The sequence below is a fragment of the Felis catus genome, chromosome B1 (assembly GCF_018350175.1).
Source record: "Felis catus isolate Fca126 chromosome B1, F.catus_Fca126_mat1.0, whole genome shotgun sequence".
Lineage (NCBI taxonomy): Eukaryota > Metazoa > Chordata > Mammalia > Carnivora > Felidae > Felis > Felis catus.
Window position 1 is genome coordinate 102,093 of NC_058371.1, and position 23,419 is coordinate 125,511.

General features: G+C 42.3%; 1 long non-coding RNA gene across 2 annotated transcripts in view; it reads right to left on the reverse strand.

Moving 5' to 3' along the window:
* Positions 1-1,680: 1,680 nt before the first annotated feature.
* Positions 1,681-23,419, reverse strand: part of LOC109500442 — a 97,913-nt gene continuing 76,174 nt past the window's right edge. The window contains exons 4-12 of one of the 2 annotated variants that reach the window (XR_002741546.2): positions 21,740-21,829; positions 13,533-13,671; positions 11,215-11,269; positions 10,103-10,138; positions 9,954-10,021; positions 4,579-9,830; positions 3,053-3,101; positions 2,855-2,924; positions 1,681-2,066 (exon numbers count right to left, since the gene is read on the reverse strand). This is a non-coding gene — a long non-coding RNA (uncharacterized LOC109500442). Of the gene's footprint in view, positions 3,102-4,578; positions 9,831-9,953; positions 10,022-10,102; positions 10,139-11,214; positions 11,270-13,532; positions 13,672-21,739; positions 21,830-23,419 lie in introns of both variants that reach the window. The other variant, XR_006596175.1, reaches the window with a different exon arrangement.

Consider the following 23,419-nt stretch of genomic DNA (forward strand, 5'->3'; position numbering starts at 1 on the left):
GTCTCATCTCACATTCCAGAATTCTGTGCTCTCTCTTTGGTTCAGTGTGATTAATTTCCATCACTCAGTTTCGAGGTCACTAGTTTGTTCCGCTGCTTCTTCCATCCCTCTGTTCATCCCAGCAAGCGTGTTTCTCCTTTATTGTGTCCTCAATGTCTACTGTGTTATATCTTATCTGTGTCAGGGGTCTCACTCTTCTACTCATTTCACAACTCCAATGAGTATCCTTATGATCATTGCTTTAAATTCTTTATCAGGTATGCTACTTATATCTCTTTGGCTTAGATCTCTGGCTTTGACTAGGTCTTTCATTGTGGATAAACATCTCTGTGTGTCCATTTTGTCTGTCTCTCTGGCTCTGTTTCTCTGAGTTAAGAAAGTCATCTGTGCCTTCTGACCTTGAAATTAAGGACGTTATGAAGAAGAGGTCCTGGAGTCCTCCGCAGTGCATGTCTCCATTTACAGGACCTGGATATTCAGGAGGATATTGTATGGGTATTGCTCACGGCCTTCGGTTGTGTCTGGGTTACTTTTCCTTTCAGTGCAGATGTCTGCACTGATTGTGTGCCTGTTGTGGGCTGTGCCTGCTCTCAGTGGTGTTAGTGGGACCCAGGAAGGCCAGCTGTGGGGTGTTATGCACGCTGGGTAACATGGAAACAGGGCAGGAGTGTTAGCAAAATTGCACAGGACTACTAGCACTATTCCAGGTTTCCCGATATGCTTTGGTGGCTGGGGGCTGTGGGCTAGCGGTGGAAGCTAGGGGCTTGAGGATATGCACAGAACTTGTCAGTGCCTGGGGACATGTGGCTGGGTGAGACGGATGAGGGTGCCTAGATGTGCACAGCTGGGTGAGGTGCAGATGTACACAGCGTGCTGTGGCAGCTATGTATGCAGCTTGTCGGAGAAGGTGCCCTTGTGGTTTTAAGAATGTTTGCCCTGAGACCAGCAGGCGTGCTGTGGTGAGTTCCCCAGTGAACCCTTGGGACTGGTGCACTGCTAACGGGTTAGGTAGCAAGTGTCTGTGCAGCCTCACCCTCTGGTGGGTGCTTCTATGCTTATTCTGGGAGGCTGGGGGAGAAGAATGGTGCCTGATAGCTCCCTCATTGCTGGAGAAGTCCTCCAACACACTCAGGAATCAGCATGAATACATCTGTCTCCTGTAGCCTCAGCATTGTGTAAAATGCCATGTTTAGATTGCCTCTCTACACAGGCAGGGACCTGGCTATCACTCATCCCCCTGGATCACCCAGTGCTGGGTCAGCTGACCTCCAAAGCTCCATGATCTAAACTCAAGTGAATTCAGCCCCTCTGGGTTTTAATGCCCAATGTTATGGAGATTAGTCTTCCCTGTGTCAGCCTCCTGGCATGATGGCTCACTTTCTCTGCCCATTCTGCAGGTAGCCAGCCTCCACCTTTCTGACCTTCCTAACCTTTCTGATGCAGCTTCTCTCTATTTAGGTGTGGAGTTTGTTTTACGAGTCTTTGGATTGCTCTCTGTTTCATGGACTTGGATGTGGATATTATGTAGTTGAACATATGGGGCAGGGTGAGCTAAGGGTCTGCTACTCTGTTATTATTGATTTTTTAAATGTCTTATTATTTTGGATTTTTGAGACATGGGCAGAAAAACTCATATCACACATGCACTTCAGGATTAGAAAGGAACGTTCCCACATTTGCTTCTAGTGTTTTGAAACTCTCTTTAATAAGGTATAATTTACATATAACAAATAGCTTCAAATTAAAGGGTATGATTTGATGAGACTTGATCTCATGGGTACAGCACCATGAAGTCAAATGGTTTCTCTCTAAACCTTAAATCATGATCCCTTTGTGTCTAGCGCTAGTGTTGCTTTTGAAGTAAGGGAAAAAAAATATATATATATATATATATATATATTTACATTTTCAGATATTGCCCATGTATCCGAATGCCTGCACTGGGGTACCTACCTCCTTTTCTGATAGACTGTATTCCCGTAAGTATTGCAGTCGGTCTACCTTTGGACTTTATCCTGTGATGTATCTTCAGTCTGTTCACTTAATTTCATTGCAGTTCTTCAATGCTGAGGGATTCATAATTGGATTGATTTTCACTAAATGGTACGAGATGCAGTTCCAATCATGACAGAAAGCACATGCTTCCTGTGTTAGGTACTCAAGAACAAGGCAGATAACCTGGGCAGTTGAGCTGTGAATGTCTCACTCTATTTGCCAGCCCTCTTCCCTTCTCTGGGAGACAAGGATCTCTTTTGGTTACACAGAAATGTCAGTGAAGTCAGCAGAGAAGGGTCCCTTCTCTTCCGTTCGTCTCTCAAACTCCCTGTCACTACCTTCTGCCTGTCCCTTTCCCCGACTCAATCCCCCAGGCCCACTGCTCCACTCCAGCCATAATCAGGGTGTCCTCCAGCTGCTGGCCTCTGCTCTGGCCATTTCTCAGTGAGGAAACTGCAGGAGGATTATGTAGCTCATGGGTCTGATCAAGAAATCTCTGCTCCTCAGAGTCCTCCTACACGTGGTGCTGTCTGTGGAGACCTGGCATCCTGGGCGTGGGTCTGACCCTCACTCCTCTTCACGGTCACTGCTGGTCATCCTTCTCCACCATTTCCACCTTCCCCACCACTCATCCTTCTCCACCATTAGAACATAGCCATTTCCTAAGGACAGATACCTGTCTATCTGATCCCAAGTCACCATGGAGTCAGGGAATATTTCCAAAATAATTGAGCATAAGCACCCCATCAATCTAGATATAGGAAGTTCCCATCACCCCGGAAAACTCCCTCAGGCTCCCCTGCACAAGGGGTGATCTTGCTTCTATCCTCCATCACCACCATTTCTGCCACTTTGTTACCTGTGTGTACAGGAACCCCACTGTGTGCACTCGATGGGAGAGTGAGAGTAGATGGTCCCAGAAGCAGACGCTGACACAGAGACAAAACGATGAAACACGGATTAGGGGACAGTAGGAAGGACAAACTGGAGGGGACATGATGGGCAGGGAAAGCATTAAGGTAGATCTGACATCTTCTTAAAATGTGTATATAATCACCATAGTCTGTCACCGTGCACAGTCCTCTTCAAATTTCAAAAGAGTTGTCCTATAAGGCAAAGAGATTTTGGTTTATTTCCCTGTGATATTATGTTTTCCTACATGCATTCTGTCTTCTGTAGTTTATCTGTGGCATCAAATGAATACTTTAGTGTGTGGCTGCATCTGTGAGATTACGTGTACTAGAAAATGATTGTCTTCAGATCTAGGTCTCTGAATGTACACATTCTCATGATTATCTTTTCTTTCATTGTGTGACAAGGCCCAAATTTTAATATAAAAATGAGGGACATTGTCTTATTTTTTAAAATAGCGATTCCCACTCTCTGAGCTAACAGTCTTAGTTTAATGAACTCCTGTGACCATCTTTTTTGGAGGATCATTGTGTGGAGGTATCTTAATTGAAACTGTGAGAAACGTGAGGGGACACTTCCCAGAGATTTTGCAGATGCTTTATGCACTGAATGTCTTCTTTTTCTCTTGTTCTTAGAAACAAATTTTACCCCTGTTTTCACAGATAACACAGCTGAGGCTCTGTGTAGCTCCCCCTGAGAACTGGTATTAGGGCTGAGACCGCAGGAACACAGGCAAAGCCTCAGGATATTGTGAAAGAAGTTTGAGGAGATGCAAAGCTGTAGTCAGGGTGATGACAGGGGTCCACCAGGGGTGGCATCTGGCCAGCCCTGAACTGTAGGTTGACCCAGGCTGAAGGCCAATGCAGGCACTCAGCTGATCTAGATTCTGTCTCTGCTTTGAGTCTCACTGAGGGATATGAATTTGGGCATACAGCATTTTCATAAGACCAAGTTAAATTCCCCATATCTCCAGGGTTTTTCCCCCCACAAATATCCAGAACCTTCAGGAAAATCCAGGGAGACAACAATCTTTTTATATGATTACCTGCGTGCACTTTGGCAACACACTGACATTTTGGAGATGAACACTGCATTGTGCACTGAGCGATCCCACATAGCAGTTCTGTATGGACCTCACACTCCCTGCTCAGACTGTGGCCAGGAATGACCTCCAACTGCATCTCGCTGACCCCAACACCCTCCTCTCTGCACCTCCTCAAACTCTGCTTACTGTGCTCAACTTCCCTTCTATTCCTCTATGATGCAAGGTTCCCCCGTTTTTGCACTGGATCCTTCACTGGTGTTTCCATTATGGTGATCACAAGGTCTGCATCATTTAATGACTGTCCCTCTTTCACACAGGAAACTGATGCTCTAAAAGTTAGGGGGGCGCCTCATTCTTTACAGAACTCAAAACACTGTGTCTCCAAAATATGCACCAGTACTGCTGATACGTCTGCTTTTGTGTAAAACATCCTCTTTCATTTGACAAGAGAAACGTATAGCTCACTGTATTACAGGGACATGACACTGCCCATTGTATGTATGTCCTGAGAAACTTGAGATATGGTACAGTGTCCTCAGGCAGTTTGTAGTTGGATTGCCAAGACTCACAACCATCTCTACATCATTGCCACAAAGTCAATCATGAAGAAGATGAATATACTTTACCAGCCACTCATCCAGTTCAGGTCATCTTAACAAATAGAATAGGTGGAGGAGGGGGATGTGGCCTATAGCCCATGACTGGTGGTGAAGGGTGGTCCATGGGGTACAGCCTGCAAGACGATCCTGGGAAAGGACCAGGCCTTCTTGCATACAAAATAGCCTGTGGAAAAGAAATGAGAGGTATGTTCATAGGATGAAACAGAGCTCCAACACCAGAAAAAAGTGGAAACCCAAAGAAGCAGTGCTCATATCCTACTAGCTTCCCCACCACCAGGTTCCAAGAGGGCAACAGCAGCGCCAAAATCTCTACCCATACTTTGGGTTCCACTTACAGCTTTGGGGTGGGGAATGGATGTGATTGGGATAAACTAGTGTCTCCACGTGTCTGGAAACGGCAAGGGTCCTTTTCCTAGAAGATTTATAGACTGAACCCCAAATTATCCAAGAAGCATATTCCAGATAGGAAGACATCTGTGTCCAGGATCACCATCCACCCTTCATCCCGCTCCACCACAGAGGCTGTTTATGGTGTATCTGAAGAACTACAGAATGAGAAGGAGTGACAATGCCAGTGTCGACACATGGAATCATAGCCCTTGTGGCTCAAAGCTCTGCCTCTAAGCCCCTGCCTGTGCCCAAACTACTTCTGTCCCAACAATGGGTTCTCCTCCTCTCTGCAAGTGCTATCCATGGGCACAGAGACACATGGGGAGATGGAGATCCTGAGGGCCTGCAGAGGATCTGGGAAAGCATGCTCCTAGAGAAACGGGTAACCTATACATGTTAGTTGGGTTCAGCTAATTTATTTTAGTTCGGAGGTATTTCTCAGCTTAAGTGCAGTACACTTTGCAGGGTAATTGTGTCCTCTGGAAAAATGGGCTGAAATTCTAAAAGACAAAATTAACACAAATGCACTTTGATGTCTGGTGTAAGTTTCCATGTTTTGGCTGTACCTGTGACACAGGACACGAGAGAACTTGCTCATGTGAACACAAGTGAAGGACACGGTGGGGACTTGCCACACAAGTAATTTTGAATTTTTTCTCTTCACAACTTAAGTTTCAGTGCATGTTTTCTATGACAAATATGCCACATCTTATAGTTCAGAGTATTTATGCCCAGGGCACACCTGAAGGGATTCTGGGCAGCATGTTTACCAAAATGCTGATGGGTATGAAATTTACTTTGTCTAAGACCATTCTAAATGACACATACAAAAAAAAAAAGTTGGAGTGAAGGGAGTTTGCCTTTTCAAATTGTAAGGATACCCACAGATTTTTCTGACCACAGTAAAACCCTCGATAGAAGGAAACAGGAAAAGAAGAAACAGCAAGAGCAATGATTCCACATTGAGGAGATCCACAAAGAATGAGGCAAGGTAGGAGACTTCCAAGTGGAGTGTGGTGTCATCCTCCTTGATTTATTCCAGGAAGACATTGGAAAATCCCTATGGTCCCCACCCTTAGGCACGCTTAGCTGCTCAAGTTACCACAAACAGATGCCAGATGGAAAACAGGGAAGCCCGAAGACTCGGGGGTAAATGTTTTACATTTGGGAAAAAAAACAAAAACAGCAGACCTACCATACAACACACAAACCAGAGACAATGGCAGGAGAGTGTTCTGTACAGAAGTATGTGGCTGTCTGTAAAGACTTAGAACTGAAAATGGCCACAGCATTTACTTTGTGCTTCTTGGCAGTTCTGGCAGAGCCAGTGTCGATGTCACTCTTGGGTGTGACACCTGCTTCTGGACCTGCAAAAAGCCCTAGAAGGGATGGAGGTTTATTCTGATTTGAGTAGACTGTTTGGAGATCAAAAACAAAAGACCCTCCCCTGATACTTCCAACAACTTAAACTCTTTGCCCCAGTCAGATCCCAAATCACATGCACAGGGTATCCCACATGCCTCCATTGATCCCCAAGAAGAACTTGAAGAACCATCCCGTATAACTTGAAGAAGACCCCTAAAAGCCCTGATTCAGATGTATTCATCATTCATAGAACAACTATGGATGGCTTGGGGCACAACTGGATGGACATACGTAACACTGTACCTCATGCCTCACAGATCCCAGCATGTGGACTGTGTACAGGGCATTTCTGCTGAAGCGCTATGTCTGGTTTTCTGCATACAGCCCCATTCCTTCTCCACAAGAAACACCTGTACCAACACATGGTGCGGGAAATGACAAAGATGAGATCCTAAGAAACTTGAGGAATGTGGTAATGGCAGCAGACACATTCCCCTTGCATCACAATGGTCTGTGGTACCGCCTCTGCACCTTGGCCCAAGACCTAACAGCAACAAAAATAAGGTGAGTGTGTTTTACAAGTCAACTTCTAGTGCTCAGATCATCTTACCAAGTGTTGCAGGTGGAGGGGTTCTGGGTGGCCTCAGGGCCACCAAGGTTCAGGAGGTGGGCGTGCCTAATAGTCCATGGGGACGGGGCATGCAGAATCGTCCAGTTAACAGAGGAGATTCCCAGGATCCAGACTGCCCTGAAGAAGTGACAGCTATATCCATATGCCAGAGAAGAGAACCAATACCAAGAGCAGCTGTAACCCAGAGAAGAATGCGTCAGCACCTGCCACATTCTCTGCCACCAGGATCCAAGAGAGTAGCATCACTACCTGAAAACTCTGTCCCTGACACTGGATACCACCTACAGCTTGGGGTAGTAGATGAAAGAGGTTAACCTACAGCCACCACACATCACTGCCCAGGTCTGCGGAAGTAAAATGGCAAGGGTCCTGTCCTAGAGGGTTAACAGAAGTAATTACAGACTAATGAAGTAGCATTCTCCAGACAGGCAGCCATCAATGTTCAGGTTCACCCTGCATCCCTCCTCGATGGTGACTCCAGATGCTCTGCTTTTGGTATATTAAGAACACACAAAAAAATGAGTGGGAATAAACGGCTCATATTCTGCTCATGGAATCACAGCCACTCCTGGCAAAAAGTTCTGAAGCTGGACCCTCACTGTGCCTCCTCTGCTCCTCTCCCTGAGAAAGGAGTGTTCCCTCTTGAAATGTTGTCATAGGCCTCTGAGACCTCTGGGGAGTGGAGGATGCCTGGAATCTTGTAAGGAATGAGAGTCTTCTGTGAGGAACACGTTACTTGTGGTGAATGTCTACAAAGCTCAGATGTGTTCATCTTAAATCATAGGGAATTCTGACTTTAAGCATACTACAGGACACAGAGTAATTATGTGCAACAGAAAAAAAGAGGGAGAAATTCACATAACAGATTTTATGCAAGTGTTTTGGTATAAAACTCCTGGTATGTGTCATGAGACTGTATCAACTCTAATAGTGACTGGGGACACAACCAGAAACTGCTTATAGAAACACAATTGAAGGACACAGTGTTCAAACAATGTTTACCTAAGGTATAGCTGGAAGGATTCCAGACAAATCATCTAACAACCAAGATGGGAAGGTGATGAGTGATGACATTGACTTTATCCAGGACCACTCTAAATGGCACAGGGCACAAAATATAAAGTTGAAGTCATGATATCGTTTCTAACAGATTCATCTCCTAGCCAGAATCAAGAAAGGAAGACGCAGCAGCCACACTGTTCCCACAGAGGTGAGGTCTCAAAGGGGTCACCCAGGCCAGGAGACTTCTGTTTGGAGTGTGGGGTCATCCTCCTCTCATTATTTCCTGAAATTCACGGAAAAACCTTAAGGTACTCAGTCTGTAAGCGCTTTTGGCTTCTAAACTTACCACAGAAAGCTGACAGACTAAAAATTGAGAAGCCTGTGGGCTCCTGGGTTGAGTGTGCATTTGGAAAACAAAGAACAGACATATAACACAACACGCAAAACGAGACAAGGCCGGGAAAGCATGCTGTACATAAAGATGAGGGTTTCCCAAAAGAGTTACAACTGATAATGGCCCTGGCATTTACCTTGTCCTTGTCTGCATTCTTGGTACAGTCACAGCCACTGTAACTCACAGAGTTTTCAGCAGTTTCTCGATCTACTAAAGACCCTAGAAGGGACAGAGGTTTATTCTGCTTTTAGAGGACTGTGCGGAATGAAAACAATCTCTCAACTCATTCCTCAAATATCTTAAACTTTTCCCTACACTCAGGTCCCTGACCAGAGGCAGAGGGTATCCCACATGCCTCAGGTGACCCCCAAAAATAAGGGGGAGAACCATCCCCTCACCTTGATAAAGACCTCACGGTGCCCTAGTTCATGTTGTTTCATAATTAATCACATAACTCTGGACAGGTCAGGCACAACTAGCAATTTAGAATTCATCAGTAAAACAGAGGTTTCTCAGTAAACATCATGGGAAATCACGATTTTATTACAGATCAAGAACAAATATGAGGATGCTTGGATTAAGCATCCAACTTTTGATTTTGGCTCAGGTCACGATCTCATAGCTTGTGAATTCAAGCCCAGCGTTGGGTTCCTCACTGACAGTGTGGAGCCTGCTTGGCATTCTGTCTCTGCCTCTCTCAAAATAAATAAGCATTAAAAAAAAGAATAAAATTGAGAATACTGGTTTGGTGTATATCCTCAATGAATCCTCAAGAAGAAGTGCATTTCTTCAGACTTCAGCAAATTGTTCAATCTCTCAGCTTATCTACAAGCTGTCTTCCACATGAGAGCAGTTAGTATATAACTAAAGACTAATTTTACACTATAGAGAAAAGGAAAACTATGAGAATTTAGCAGTGAAGCTGCAGAGTTGCACTGATACCATCAGAGGACTAAGCTAAGCTCTATGGAACTTGAATTTAGGGATGTAGGGCTACAGTTCCCCAAAATAAACAAAAATAAAGACCGTTAAAAATAGTGAATAAATGACCTTCTTCTCAAATAAACCAAAGTCTTCACATTGAGTCCGGGTGGGAAGAAGGATGAGGCCTATGTCCTGTCATCCTTTCCAGGCTCTTCAGACAGGGGGATTCTAGAGGAGGTGGGAGGGTCACAGTCAGAGGAGGGGCATGAGTTCCACCAGTCACAGGGACAAGTGCCTCATTGCCTGCAGCACCAGAGGAGAACACCCTTCTGTCACCCCTTCAGACCACCTGATGTCCTTAGTGCTTGTGATTCTTTCCAGACCACATGATGATCATCCACAGCAACAGGCTGCACAACAGAAATTAAACTGCGGCACATCACAACGTGCTCCTTACCTCTCCTTGGAGTGTTCTGCATCTCTGGTCCTGCAGCCATTGGTTTCTGCCTCGTGTATCCCTCAGGCAGCCTCTTTGCTCCCATCCCATCCAGTCTTGGATACAGAAAAATAATGGACTTCTATAAGAGTTGCAACACCACGTCGTCTACTAGACAACAAACAGTGTGGGTGTCATCCCTGGAAACACCCATAAAAACGCAAGTCAAATGACCACACCTGTATTTCAAGTAAGCGACCTCCGTGCCCTGCTCTGCCATCTTCCTGTCCCAGATCTGAGTCTTGATCTGGGGGAGAAAAAATACATCCACCTTCAGTCGTGCCAGACTGTGCACCAAAGAAAGAGGAGGAAACAAGAAAATACTTACTTAGTTGTCCTGAGCATTCTTCTCATGAACTGAGATCTGAAAAAGCCAACAATGAAAACCCCGTGGTTAGGGATTCCAAAGGCCACTACTCTCACCCGCATGAGGTGCTAAGGGTTCAGTATGTCAGGAAGAACTCAGGTTACATGGTATCTAAAGGTGAGCTCTGCCTGCTGCAGCTATTCCTGTGTTTGTTCAATTTGTTGCCTGTGAGTTACAATTGCTCTTGTCAGATAAGGCCCAATATTGGGTATGATTTTAAATAATCTGCCCACGTTCCCAACAACCTCATATCTGTCCCCTGATACAATTTATTCTTACACATGAAGCACTTTGCCCATGATTATCAATGTACAGTAGGATCAAAGCTATTGTTACATCCTTTCCTTACTCATTATTCCATTCCCATAGGGTTCAGAGTTCATAGAATTCCTTCCCATTTTCAATCTTTCTCTAACTCATCATGTGACAAGTGTCTGTTATCATAAAGCTCTATTCTTCATTAACTTGTATCCTCACCATGTTTCCCAGGGTTGCAAAGATGAGGGCCATGAAATGGCACTACCATGTTGAAGGGTATGATTCATCGTACGACACGCTGTTTTCCTATAGATTATGACAATTGACACCACCCCCAAGGAATGTTGGCATGGACAAAGTTTCCACACAGTCTGCCCACTACTTGAGATCCGCAAATGTTCAGACACTCAATTGTTTTGTTCTTTCTAAAACTTACCTTTTTTTTTTATCTGTTAATACTCTATGCGTATGTCCTCTGAATTTTTGTTTATATTACTATGTTGACTTTAAACATTGCAAAAAAGATTAAAAACCAAAAAAATGAACAGCGGATTCATGAGCTGCTGGTAATTCGTAGCTGAACTCACTTGTACTTGTTTATTTTTGAGACAGAGAGAGAGCACACGCATGAGAGGGGGAGGCAAAGGGAGAGAGGTAACAGAATCCGAAGCTGGCTTCAGGCTCTGACCTATCAGCACAGAGCCTGACACGATGCTTGAAATCACGGACTGTGAAATTATGACCTGAGCTGAAGTTGGACGCTTAAACAACTGAGCCACCCCGGTGCCCCTTCTGTAGCTATTTTCAAGTTTTACCTGCAGCTGCCAGCTGATTCTTCTTTGCCGCCGGTTCAGTGTCATTTTCAGCTTCCTAAGATAGGAAAGATATATACACAGTCAGGACCAAGGTCCAGAAATTCCCCCTTTTTGCCTCCCAGCACTCTTGAAGGCCTATGCAAATATCCCTTCCCCCACCTCTCCCATAAATGCACAGACTGACAACCCAATCAGAGAAATGAAGTGAACACCCCATTTAAGTTAAGGAAAATTAAACTTCTGTCTGCTGCCACATCTCTGCTATGGGAACTGTCTTTCTAGTTTTCTGTTTCCTCTCCTTTATCATAAAGTCATCAAATAACATTGCACTTTGTGCCTTCCCAGAGTTCGTCTTTTGTTTGAGATGTGGAAGACTCATTTCATCAGTGAGTGAAAAACCATGTCTGGCCAACTGTACCCATTAGGATGAAGCAGGGGATCATCACTAGTCTTAGACCTCCATGGGGAGCCCCAATTCTCAGGCCGAAAGTTGTACCATGACACAATCACCCTGAAAGACGACCTGCCAGGATATGGCTTCACCAACATTGCAGCTCACTCCCAGACATCGCTAGAGTTCAAGACTGCAACCCCTGCCTCCACCTTCACCTATCCTGGTAGAGGAAAAGGCCAATCTTAGAGCGACAACATCTCCTGAAATACCACCTGATATGAAGTGTCACAGTCTGGGTTTACTTCCAGGAAACAGATTTCAGATGGAAAACTCTCAACTACATGGAGCCAAATCTACTTTAACAAGACTCATTCCATTGATATTGAAGGCAGCAAAAGGCAATGCTTGGCAAGGCTGGGTGGCTGGGTTGCCCTCAGACTAATTTGTTTGTGGTGTTGATTGAGACGGTTTCAACTTGACATTGATGTTCTCAAGAATCACATGAAAAATTGAAAATCTCTTAGAAACAGACACAAAAGCACTAGACAGAGAAAGGCACATGCATTTGCTTCTTGCCTCTCAGGCAGTCCTTCAGCAAATGCTTGCTGGAGTGGTTGTAATGTAGTGGCTCTGTTGTAAGGGGTTGAAGATAGAGAGGTGGCCAGGGTGCGGTACCCACTCACAGAAAGAGCTTATGAATTAACAAAAACAAGATGCCAGTGAGACAGAGCAGGTGCTAACCCCAGGTGTGGGAAAGACTAACATAAAGGTGAGTCTCCAGGGAAGTGAAGGAAGACTTCACTTTCCAACACGAGTGAGGGACTCTAAAGTCCCCGATATCCTCCTGAGAACAAAAGGAAATACTGTACAAGGGAGGAAGCATGTGACTGAATGCACCAAATATCTAACAACCCCACGAAGACACACAACACCAAGATGGAGCAGAAGCAAGCCCAAGACAAAGCTAGCCTGGCAGTTGGACCCAAACTCCCTAGAATTCATTTCTGATATGGGGAACATACATTTGAATGGCAAAGAAGCTGGACAACTTTATGGGCACAGACTTAGAAGTAAACAAGTGTAGTTCAGGGGTGGCCAGCAAAGATGAGCCCTGGTGAAGCTGCGGGCTTTGGTCAAGACTCAGAAGAGTTACACTTAAAAAATCAGGGGACAGGAAACAACTTGACTTTTTTAGGGATTGGGCCTGCAGTGAACAATCTCACTGGCAGAATGTATGCAGGGATCCAGTACTTCTGGCACCCCTACCCACTTTCCAGAAAGCAACTTCCATTGTTTCTCCAGCAAGATAATTCAATTTTTTCCCCAAACATTTTTGACCCATGTCTGGTCCTGAAGAAAAATGACCAATTGCTGGATGACAAAACAGTGTGATGCGATTGAAACATATAGGACCGTGTAGGTGGATCCAGAGTGGATCCAGGTATCAACGTTATTCATGATGGTACTTTCCCTCTTCCGCCCCAAATACATGACCCAATGTGTGACAAGCACTTAGGACAGAAAGGAAAATGCAGGTTACATTACAGAAAGCAAGATAGGAAGGGCAGGCACAATTCTACTAAACGTATTTGGCAAAAATGCTCTGGACCCAGTTCCAAAATAAATATAATTATCTCTACTGGCCACCACGTTCTCTCATACAACGCAGTCCTTGTGACAGTTCTCACATGAACATCTTACTTTTCTACATTTTTTTTACCGTTTACTCATTTTTTGATAAAGAGAGACAGAGCGCGAGTTGGGGAGGGTCAGAGAGGGAGACAGAGAATCCAAAGCAAGCTTCAGTCTCTTAACTGTCAGCACAGAGCCCAACATGGGGCTCGAACTCATAGACCGTGAGATCGTAACCTGAGCCGAAGTCAGACGCTCAACCGATGGAGCCACCCAGGCGCCCCCATCTTACTTTTCTGTAGGCACTTTTCTTTGTTCATAAAATTCTTCCAGGTTATGTGCTTTCTCCTTCAGCTGTTTGACTTTTGCTTCCTTTGTGGCTTTCACAGACCTCAATGCATTATACTTGTCTTCCAACACCTTTTTATTTTCTGGGGGGGAAAAAAAGGTGTTTTCTCGATAAACATGCACATGACCTGAGTCTTGATTTTGGTGAGACAGAAAAAGGGCAAGAACCATGAAGGCATGAAGGTATTCTTTCCCTTACCAATGCAAAGTCATTGCCATCATATGGGGATTTCTCCCCAACAGAAAATATACCTTCTAGTTGACGGTTATTGGACCTCAAGGTTCTTAGCTCTACATCCTCGAATTCAATATTTGCATCTTGTGGTTAAGGCAGACATGAGGAAAGACTTTCATGGAAAACTGATCACCCAACAATTTGTACCTCACACAGCAAGATCGTGCATTGCAATGAACAAACACCTTGAGGCATGAATATAACTAGAAGACAAAGATGGTGGAAAATAGTTCGTGTCTAACAACTCATAAATGGCTTTCTTAGTGGTATACATATGTATGTATGTATGTATGTATGTATGTATGTATGTATGTATGTGTGTTTATCACCCCATTCACATTGAAAATTCACTATTCAGCATTCAGGGAGAAAGAGACTATGGAGCACCTGGGTGGCTCAGTAAGTTGAGCATCAGACTCTTGATTTTGGGTCAGGTCATGATTGTAGGATCATGCGATCCAGACATGTGTTGGGCTCCACACTGAGCATGAATCCTGCTTAAGAGTCTCTCTCTTTCCCTCTGCCCCTCTCCCCCACTCTCATGCCCTCTCTCACAACAATTTTTTTAACAATTCATAAGTAGTAATTTTAAAAAAATTTAAGGGGAAAGATTATACACTTTGGCTATCACCCTTTTTCTCTCAACTATAGTTGGGTATTTTCTACATATCTTGGAGGGCAGAGTTGAATGATGTGATAATTACCTAGTTGTGAAAATAAAAGATAACTCCTAATCCTTGAAATAGCAAAACTCATCTTCGTGGTCCTATAAAATTCCAGCTCATTGGTCAGAAAGAGGTTTGGATCCCAGAGGCCCACGCTCCACTTGTGGTAAACGGCAAGCAAATATGCTATGCTCACTTCAGCCAATGAACAAAAAGCCTCCAAAGCCAAATTACAGTAAAACTCAGCAGTAAACTCTTATCACTTATTGATTCTTCTCATTTCTTTCTTTCTGAGTTTGGTAGCAACTTCACTTTGAAGGATGTCATTTAAAATTTCATTAAAGTGAGTGCCTGGGTGGCTCACTCAGTTAAGCATCAGACTTCAGCTCAGGACATCATCTCGTGGTTTGTGAGTTTGAGCCCTGTGTGGACTCTGTGCTGACAGCTCAGAGCCTGAGGCCTGCTTCGGATTCTGTGTCTCCCTCTCTCTCTGCCCCTACCCCACTCATGCTCTCTCTCTCTCTCTCTCTCTCTCTCTCTCTCTCTCTCTCTCTCAAAAATAAACATAAATAATTTTATGTTTATTTATACTCAACAAATACAAAAAGATCGAGATCATACCGTGCATATTTTCAGACCCAACACTATGAAACTCGAAATCAACCACAACAAAAAATTTGGAAAGATAACAAATACTTGGAGACTAAAAAACATCCTACTAAAGGATGAATGGTGGAATGCAAGCTGGTGCAGCCATTCTGGAAAACTGTATGGAGGTTCCTAAAAAAACTAAAAACAGAACTACCATATGACGCAGCCAGTGCAGTACTAGGCATTTATCCAAGTGATAAAGGTGTGCTGTTTCTAAGGGACACATGCACCCCCATGATTATAGCACCACTATCAACAATAGCCAAAGTATGGAAAAAGCCCAAATGTCCATTGATGGATGAATGGATAAAGATGTGGTGTGTGTGTATAATATGGAATATTACTCAGCAATCAAAAATAATGAAGTCATGCCATTTACAACTACATGGATGGAGTTGGAGGGTATTATGCTAAGTGAAATTCGTAGTCAGAGAAAGACAAAAATCATATGACTTCACTCATATGAGGACTTTAAGAGACACAACAGATGAACATAATGGAAGGGAGACAAAAATAATATAAAAACAGGGAGGGGTACAAAACAGAAGCACATACATAAATATGGAGAACAAACATAGGGTAACTGGAGGGTTTGGGGGGGATGGGCTAAATGGGTAAGGGACACTAAGGAATCTATTCATGAAATAACCCTTGCACTATATGATAACGAATTTGGATGTAAATTGTAAATAATAAAAAATAAAATTAAAAAAAAGAATGAATGGGTGAACCAAGAAGTTAAAGAGAAAATTGAAAAGTACATGGAAGCCAATGAAAATGATAATACCACAACCCAAAACCTCTGGGATGCAGCAAAGGTAGTCATAAGAAGTTTATAGCAACCCAGGCCTTCCTAAAGAGGGAAGAAAAGTCTCAGATACACAACCTAACCTTACACCTTAAACAGATGGAAAAAGAACAACAAATAAAAACCAAATCCAGCAGAAGACAAGAAATGATAAAGATTACAGCAACAATCGATGCTATCAAAACTGAAAACAAAATCAAAAACAAAAAACAAGAACAAAACCTCCCACACACACACACAAAAAAAACAAACACAGTAGAAGAGATCAAAGTAACCAGAAGCTGGTTCTTTAAATAATTAATAAAATTGATAAACCACTAGCCAGTTGGATCAAAAAAGAAAAAGGAAAGGACCCAAATAAATAAAATCAAGAATGAAAGAAGAGAGATCACAAACAACACAGCAGAAATACAAACAATAATAAGAGAATATTATCAGCAATTATATGCCAATAAAATTGGAAATCGGGAAGAAATAGACAAATTCCTAGAAATATACAAACTACCAAAACTGAAAGAGGAAGAAATAGAAAATTTGAACAGACCCATAACCAGTAAATAAATTGAATTAGTAACCATAAATCTCCCAAAAAACAAAGCCCATGTCCAGATGGCTTTCCAGGGGAATTCTACCAAACATTTAAGGAAGAGTTAACACCTATGCTCTTGAAGCTGTCCCAAAAATAGAAATGGAAGGAAAACTTCCAAACTCTTCCTATGAAGCCAGCATTACCTGGATTCCGAAACCAGATGAAGATCCCACTAAAAACAAGAAGTATAGATCAATTTTCATGATGAACATGGACGCAAAAATCTTCCACAAGATATTAGTAAAGCAGATCCAACAATACATTTAAACTTTATTCACCACGTCCAAGTGGGATTTATACCTAGAATGTAAGGCTGGATCAGTATCCGCAAAATAATCAATGTGATTCATCACATCAATAAAAGAAAGGACAAGAACCACATGATGCTCTCAATAGATGCAAAGAAAGCATTTGACAAAATACAGCATCCTTTCTTGATAAAAATCCTCAAGAAAGTAGGGATAGAAAGATCATACCTCAAGATCAAAAAAACTATATATGAAAGACCCGACACTAAAATGCTCAATGGGGCAAAACTGAGAGCTTTCCTCCTAAGGTCAGGAAGAAGACAAGGATGTCCACTCTCGCACTGTTATTCAACATAATATTGGAAGTCTTAACCTCAGCAATCAGACAACACAAAGACATAAAAGGCATCGTAATTAGCCAGGAGTAGCTCAAACTTTCATTCTCGAAGATGGCATGAAACTCTACGTGGAAAACCCAAAATAGTCCACCAAAAAACTGCTAGAAATGAACCATGAATTCACCAATGTAGCAGGATATAAAATCAATGCACAGAAATTAGTTGCATTCCTGTACACAAACAATGAAGCAACAGAAAGAGAAAACACAGAATCGATTCCATTTACAATTGCACCAAAAATCATAAAATACCTAGGAATAACTCTAACCACAGAGGTGAAAAATCTATACACTGAAATCTAAAGAAAGCTTATGAAAGAAATTGAAGATGACAAACACACAAAAAAGAAATCCATGCTCCTGGATACGAAGAACAAATATTGTTACAATGTCAAAATACCCAAAGTAATCTACATATTCAATGCAATACCTATCGAAATAACACCATCATTCTTCACAGAGCTAAAACAAACAATCCTTCAATTTGTATGGAACCAGAAAAAAACCCTGAATAGCCAAAGCAGTCTTGGAAAAGAAAACCAAAGTAGGAGGCATCATAATCCCGGACTTCAAGCTATATTACAAAGTTGTAATCATCAAGACACTATGGTATTGGCACAAGAACAGACACTCAGATCAATGGAACAGAATAGAAACACAGAAATGGAACCACAGATGTATCACCAACTAATCTTTGACAAAAAAGAAAGAATATCCAATGGAATAAAGACAGTCTCCTCAGCAAATGTCCTGGGAAAACTAGACAGTGATATGCAGAACAATGAGCCTGGACCACTTTCTCACACAAAATGACACTCAAAACAGCTGAAAGACCTAAATGTAAGATAGGAAGCCATCAAAATCCTCAAGGAGAAAGCAGGCAAAAACCTCTTAATGTTGGCCTCCACAACTTCTTACTCAACACGTCTCCAGAGGCAAGGGAAACAAAAGCAAACATGAACTATTAGGACCTCATCAAAATAAAAAGCTTCTGCACAGAGAAGGAAACAATAAGCAAAACTAAAAGGCAATCAACAGAATGGGAGAAGATGTTTGCAAACAATATATCAGATAAGGGATTAGTATTCAAAATCTATAAAGAACATATCAAACTCAACACCCAAAAAACAAGTAATCCAGTGAAGAAATGGGCAAAGACATGATCAAACACTTCTCCAAGAAAGACATCCAGATGGCCAACTGACACATGAAAAAATGCTCAACATCACTCATCATCAGGGAAATACAAATCAAAACAACATAAAACACCCCCTCACCCCTGTGAGAATGGCTAACATTAACAACTCGGGCAACAACAGATGTTGGAGAGGAAATGGAGAAGGATGAACTCTTGCACTGCTGGTGGGAATGCAAACTGGTGCAGCCACTCTGGAAAACAGTAAGTAGGTTCCTCAAAAAATGAAAAAGAGGACTATCCTACAACCCAGCAGTTGCACTACTAGGTATTTATCCAAGGGATACAGATATGCTGTTTCAAAGGAACACGTGGACCCCAAAGTTTATAGCAGCACTATCAGCAATAGCTAAAGTATGGAAAAAGCCCAAATGTCCATCAATGGATGACTGGATAAAGAAGATGTGGTATACACACACACACACACACACACACACACACACACACACATACACAATGGAGTATTACTCAGCAATCAAAAAGAATAAAATCCTGCCATTTGAAATTATATGGATGGAAGTAGAGGGTATTATGCTAAGTGAAATTAGTCAGGGAAAGACAAATATCATAGGACTTCACTCATATCAGGACTTCAAGATACAAAACAGATGAACATAAGGGAAGGGAAACAAAAATGATATAAACACACGGAGGGGAACAAAAACATATGAAACTCTTAAATGTGGAGAACAAACAGAGGGTTACTGGAGGGGTTTTGGAGGGTGATGTGCTAAATGGGTAAGGGGAATTAAGGAATCTATGCCTGAAATCATTCTTGCATATTATGCTAATTTGGATGTAACTTAAAAAAATAAAGTAAATATTAAAAAAAAAAACTAACAAGTAAATAAAAGACTTCCCCACAGAATGTTGAAAACTCTGAGTCAGTCATGAGTCCCTACTAAGATTTGTAACTGAGTGGCTCTCTTAATTTCCCTAGTTTCTCATAAATACAGACCATGTGCTCTGACACAAATCTGCGCTTGCCCTGTCTCAAGGTTAGCAGAAAGAAAATATTGTCCTATGACTTGGATTGTTAAAAGGAAAAGAAAAGAGGAAAGAAAATTCATTTGAGATAAACCAACTATTTCTCATGATGGAAATCTACATGATTACTTTCGACATAATGTACTGCATTTGTTTCTGGCTGACTTTGCCTAAATTAGTGAAGCTTTTTAAATGACAAAATATTGCACATTTCACTTAGTCACACACACGCGCACGTGTGCACACACAACGCACATACACACAAATAGCATGAAATAAAAAGTGAATATGATATAAATGCAGTAAGGACATAAAAGATTAGTTTTCCTATAAAATGTAAAATAACTGCTTTGGGAACAGTTTTCCATTTGATAACTTCACAAGCAAATTTAGGTTGACTTCCAATTTATTAAGCATTTTCAGAAATACTATTTTTAATAACTCTAAATACAAACGGGATTATGGTTCAGAAAGAGGGTATTCAGAAATGTTGGTATCTGATCCATCATTTCAGTAAAAGTACAGTCAGTGAGGCTGTATCCTTAACTCAAAATCATGTACCATTTGTGGAGGGAACCCCAGAAACCCTTCTCCAACATAATTATTGTCACCCAGGAGCTGTATTTTTTTTTTTTTTATGAAATGGAATGTTCAAACTATCTTTATCATGACTCCATTCTCTGGATTTTTAAGTCCAGGTCAGTTATAAAATGGTCTTAATTCATATGCCTCAGGTTATTTATCTAAATCCTGAATACCCAAATAAAAGAGACCTAAAATTAATTTTTTGACCACTAAAGAAAATAGGTCTACAACAATGACATATACCAAACCTTCCTAGCTAATATAGTATGCTTAGCTCTTCCAAGTTTCTAAAAGATAAATGCTTGTATTCAGCTTAATGGTCAACCTGATATATGATGGGTTCCTAGGGAAACAACAGTAATTTATGCTTGGAGTTTCAGGTTGTTTCTTTGTTCCAACCAGCAGTCACTATAAGTATGTTACTGCCTACAGATTTATCCTAGACTTATTTTCTGTTTTAGTTTATATTTGAGAGAGAGAGAGAGAGAGAGAGAGAGAGAGAGCATGAGCCGGGGAGGGACAGAGAGAGGGAGACAGAATATGAATCAGGCTCTAGGCTCCCAGCTGCCAGCACAGAGCCCAACACGGAGCTCAAAATCATGAGCAGTGAGATCATGAACTGAGCCAAAGTCAGATGCTTAACCAACTGAGCCACACAGATGCCCCTAGACCTATTTTAAATTTGCAAATTAATATCAGACTCCAAAAGTATTGACTATTATCTAAGCCTTTAGCTCATTCACAAGGTGCATTTACTTTGAACAAAATTAATTTTGATAAGATGCCCTAGTCTTCTATTTTTAAGAGCTACACAGACATAGAAGCAGAAACCAACAGATTCCTCATACACATCTTAAGAATCATCTCTACACCCCTGTTACCAATTTAAAAGAACCATTACATGGCTACTTGATCAACATCCATAAGCTCAGGGAAATGGTTTGGAAAGGCCAAATGAAACCAGAGCTCAACATGTGTAAGGAGTAACACCATGACCTACATTATTTCCATCTACATGTTCAAAAGAAAACTATTAATAGCTGCTATCCCGTCAATTTAATGATTGCACAACTTGCATGAATGCAAATTTAACATACTTTTTAAACCAAAGCTCATTCTGAAACATAAAATCTATGCAAAAAAAATCCTAAGTTCTATTTTAAAAAATCAGCTGCACCCAAAGAAAGAACGATACTCTCTTAACTATAAATAACTGACTTTCAAAGACTATGATGGTTTTCACCAATAGAGCTCAGGCATGTTATCAATAACACATGGTAAACTCTTACAACAAAGGCAATGACCTTTTACTCTATATTTTAGGATAAAATAACAGCTATTTCCTTGACATTATGAATTCATTGTATAATTCCGACCTCTTACAAAGGAAACAAACTCTCTTAGTACTCTTAGTGGCTAAATTTCGCAAAGGGAAGAATACATTTAGATAATCATTAAAGATAACAGAACTTGCAGCAGTAAAAAATTAAAGGATGTCAGATTCAAATTCAACCTGTGGGTATAATTACTCAGATTCTAAACTTAACCCCATTTTCTGAAATGTGACACCACCTTTACACGTACCATTGCCTACAATATATCAGGCTGAAGTATGGCTTTTCCCTGTTCATCCTGGGGACAGTGTGGTAGATGAAAAAATTGGGCTTTGGAGCCTATGAGAACAAATTATCAGAAGGACAGCACTTACTAGTACTGTGATCTCAGAAACATGACCTACTCTCTTTTGAGCTTCAGATTGTCAATTTTCAAAATGAGAGTAATCATACTTACCTCACCTGGAGGGTATGATGCCCATGCTAAGGATGTAATTCCAGTGCCAGCCAGGAACTTGGAGTATAGAGGTAGAGGGAAGATGCAAGCCTATACAAATAAATAAACAGAGTTATAAATTGGGCTAAGGGCAAACTGGGATTAGCAGTGTGTGAGCACATAATGGGGACAAGGGCATACAGGAAAAAAACCCATGTAGGTAGTGACTAGGTACAACAGACAGAAACCTGTTATGGAATGAATTTGCCCCCAAAATCCATACGTTGAAGTCTTAACTACCCATGTGACTATACGTGGATACCAGATCTTGAAAGGTAAAGTGGAGGTTGAAATAGCTCATTTTGGGGGAAGGACCCTAATCTGATAACTGGTGTCCTATAAGAAGAGAATGGGCACCTACAAACACAAAAGGAAGACCCCGTGAAGACAGTGGGAAGGAGGTCGTCCACCAGTCACAGAGAGAGGAGACCCACCCTGGCCACACCTTGATCTAAAGTGTGAGAAAATAAATAAATCAATTCTTGTTGCTTAAGCCACCCAGCCTGTGGTACTTTGTGGTGGCTGACCCAGACAACTAATACAAAATCCCAACATTTACTCCCTCAATGAATAGTGTTTGAGCCTTTGAAGAAGTTTGGCACTGTTCTAGGGCCCTAATGAAACACCCTAAACAAAGCTAGTTTGGTCTTTGGACCCCATGGAGCCAACATTCTGGCAGAGACTGAAGCAGGCCACAAACAGCAAGCAAGTAAGAAAAACAGATGATGCCAAGGACGGGGAAGAAAAAGAATGCAGGGAAGTGATATCAGGTGTCCAGGTCTGAGAATGAACAGTTTTCAGTTTTAGATAGAGTGCTAGCAGAGACCCCACTGATCTTCTCTGAGCAGAAGTCAGAGCAAGCATCACGGAAATGATGGAGTATGTCATGTTGGCATGTGGGAGAACATTCCGGACAGAGAGATGAAAAGTGAGTGCAAAAACCTGAAGCAGGAGTAGGTATGTGCCTGACGTCCTCAGGGAGCAGGGACGGGTCAGTGTGGCCACAGACTGGTAAACAAGGGGAGGGGAAGAGGAGATACCTTCAGGCAGGTAGCAGAGTCTGGGGAGGGTAGCACCTGTGTGGTGCACAGTTGGAGTCAGGTGTCTGGAGACATGAAGAGCTGGGGGCAGGGCATAAAGACTTGGAGGCCCCAGCTGCTGGTATATAAAAGCCTGGGGCTGGCTGAGATCACTCCAGAGTAAGGGCAGACGGAAAGCAGATGGGGGGCGGGAAGAAGATGTGGACCAACCAACACAGACACTGGTGAGCAGCGGCCCAGACGGTGGGAGGAGGAAGGAAGTAATTTTTAAAGGGAGTAATCAAGTGAGTCTGTAAAATGGTGCCACGTAGTCCACATACTGGGGGTTGAGACTTCACTGTAAGCTTCAGCGACGTGAGTGTCGTTCATTAATGAGATGAGAACTAGGGACGAGTGGGAGAGGAAGCCCACTCAGACTCAGCTGACAGAGACAATGAGGTAAGGACGTCAGGTGCCGGCATGTGCAATGCTAGGCATAGGAAGACCAAACAGTTGGTGCTGGATGGGAAGTGATTGCTCCCTGTGGGCTGGGAGAAACAGCTGCAGGTAGGTGCACAGGATGGCCAGTCCCGAGGAAACCCCCGGTGTGCAGGAGAGAGGG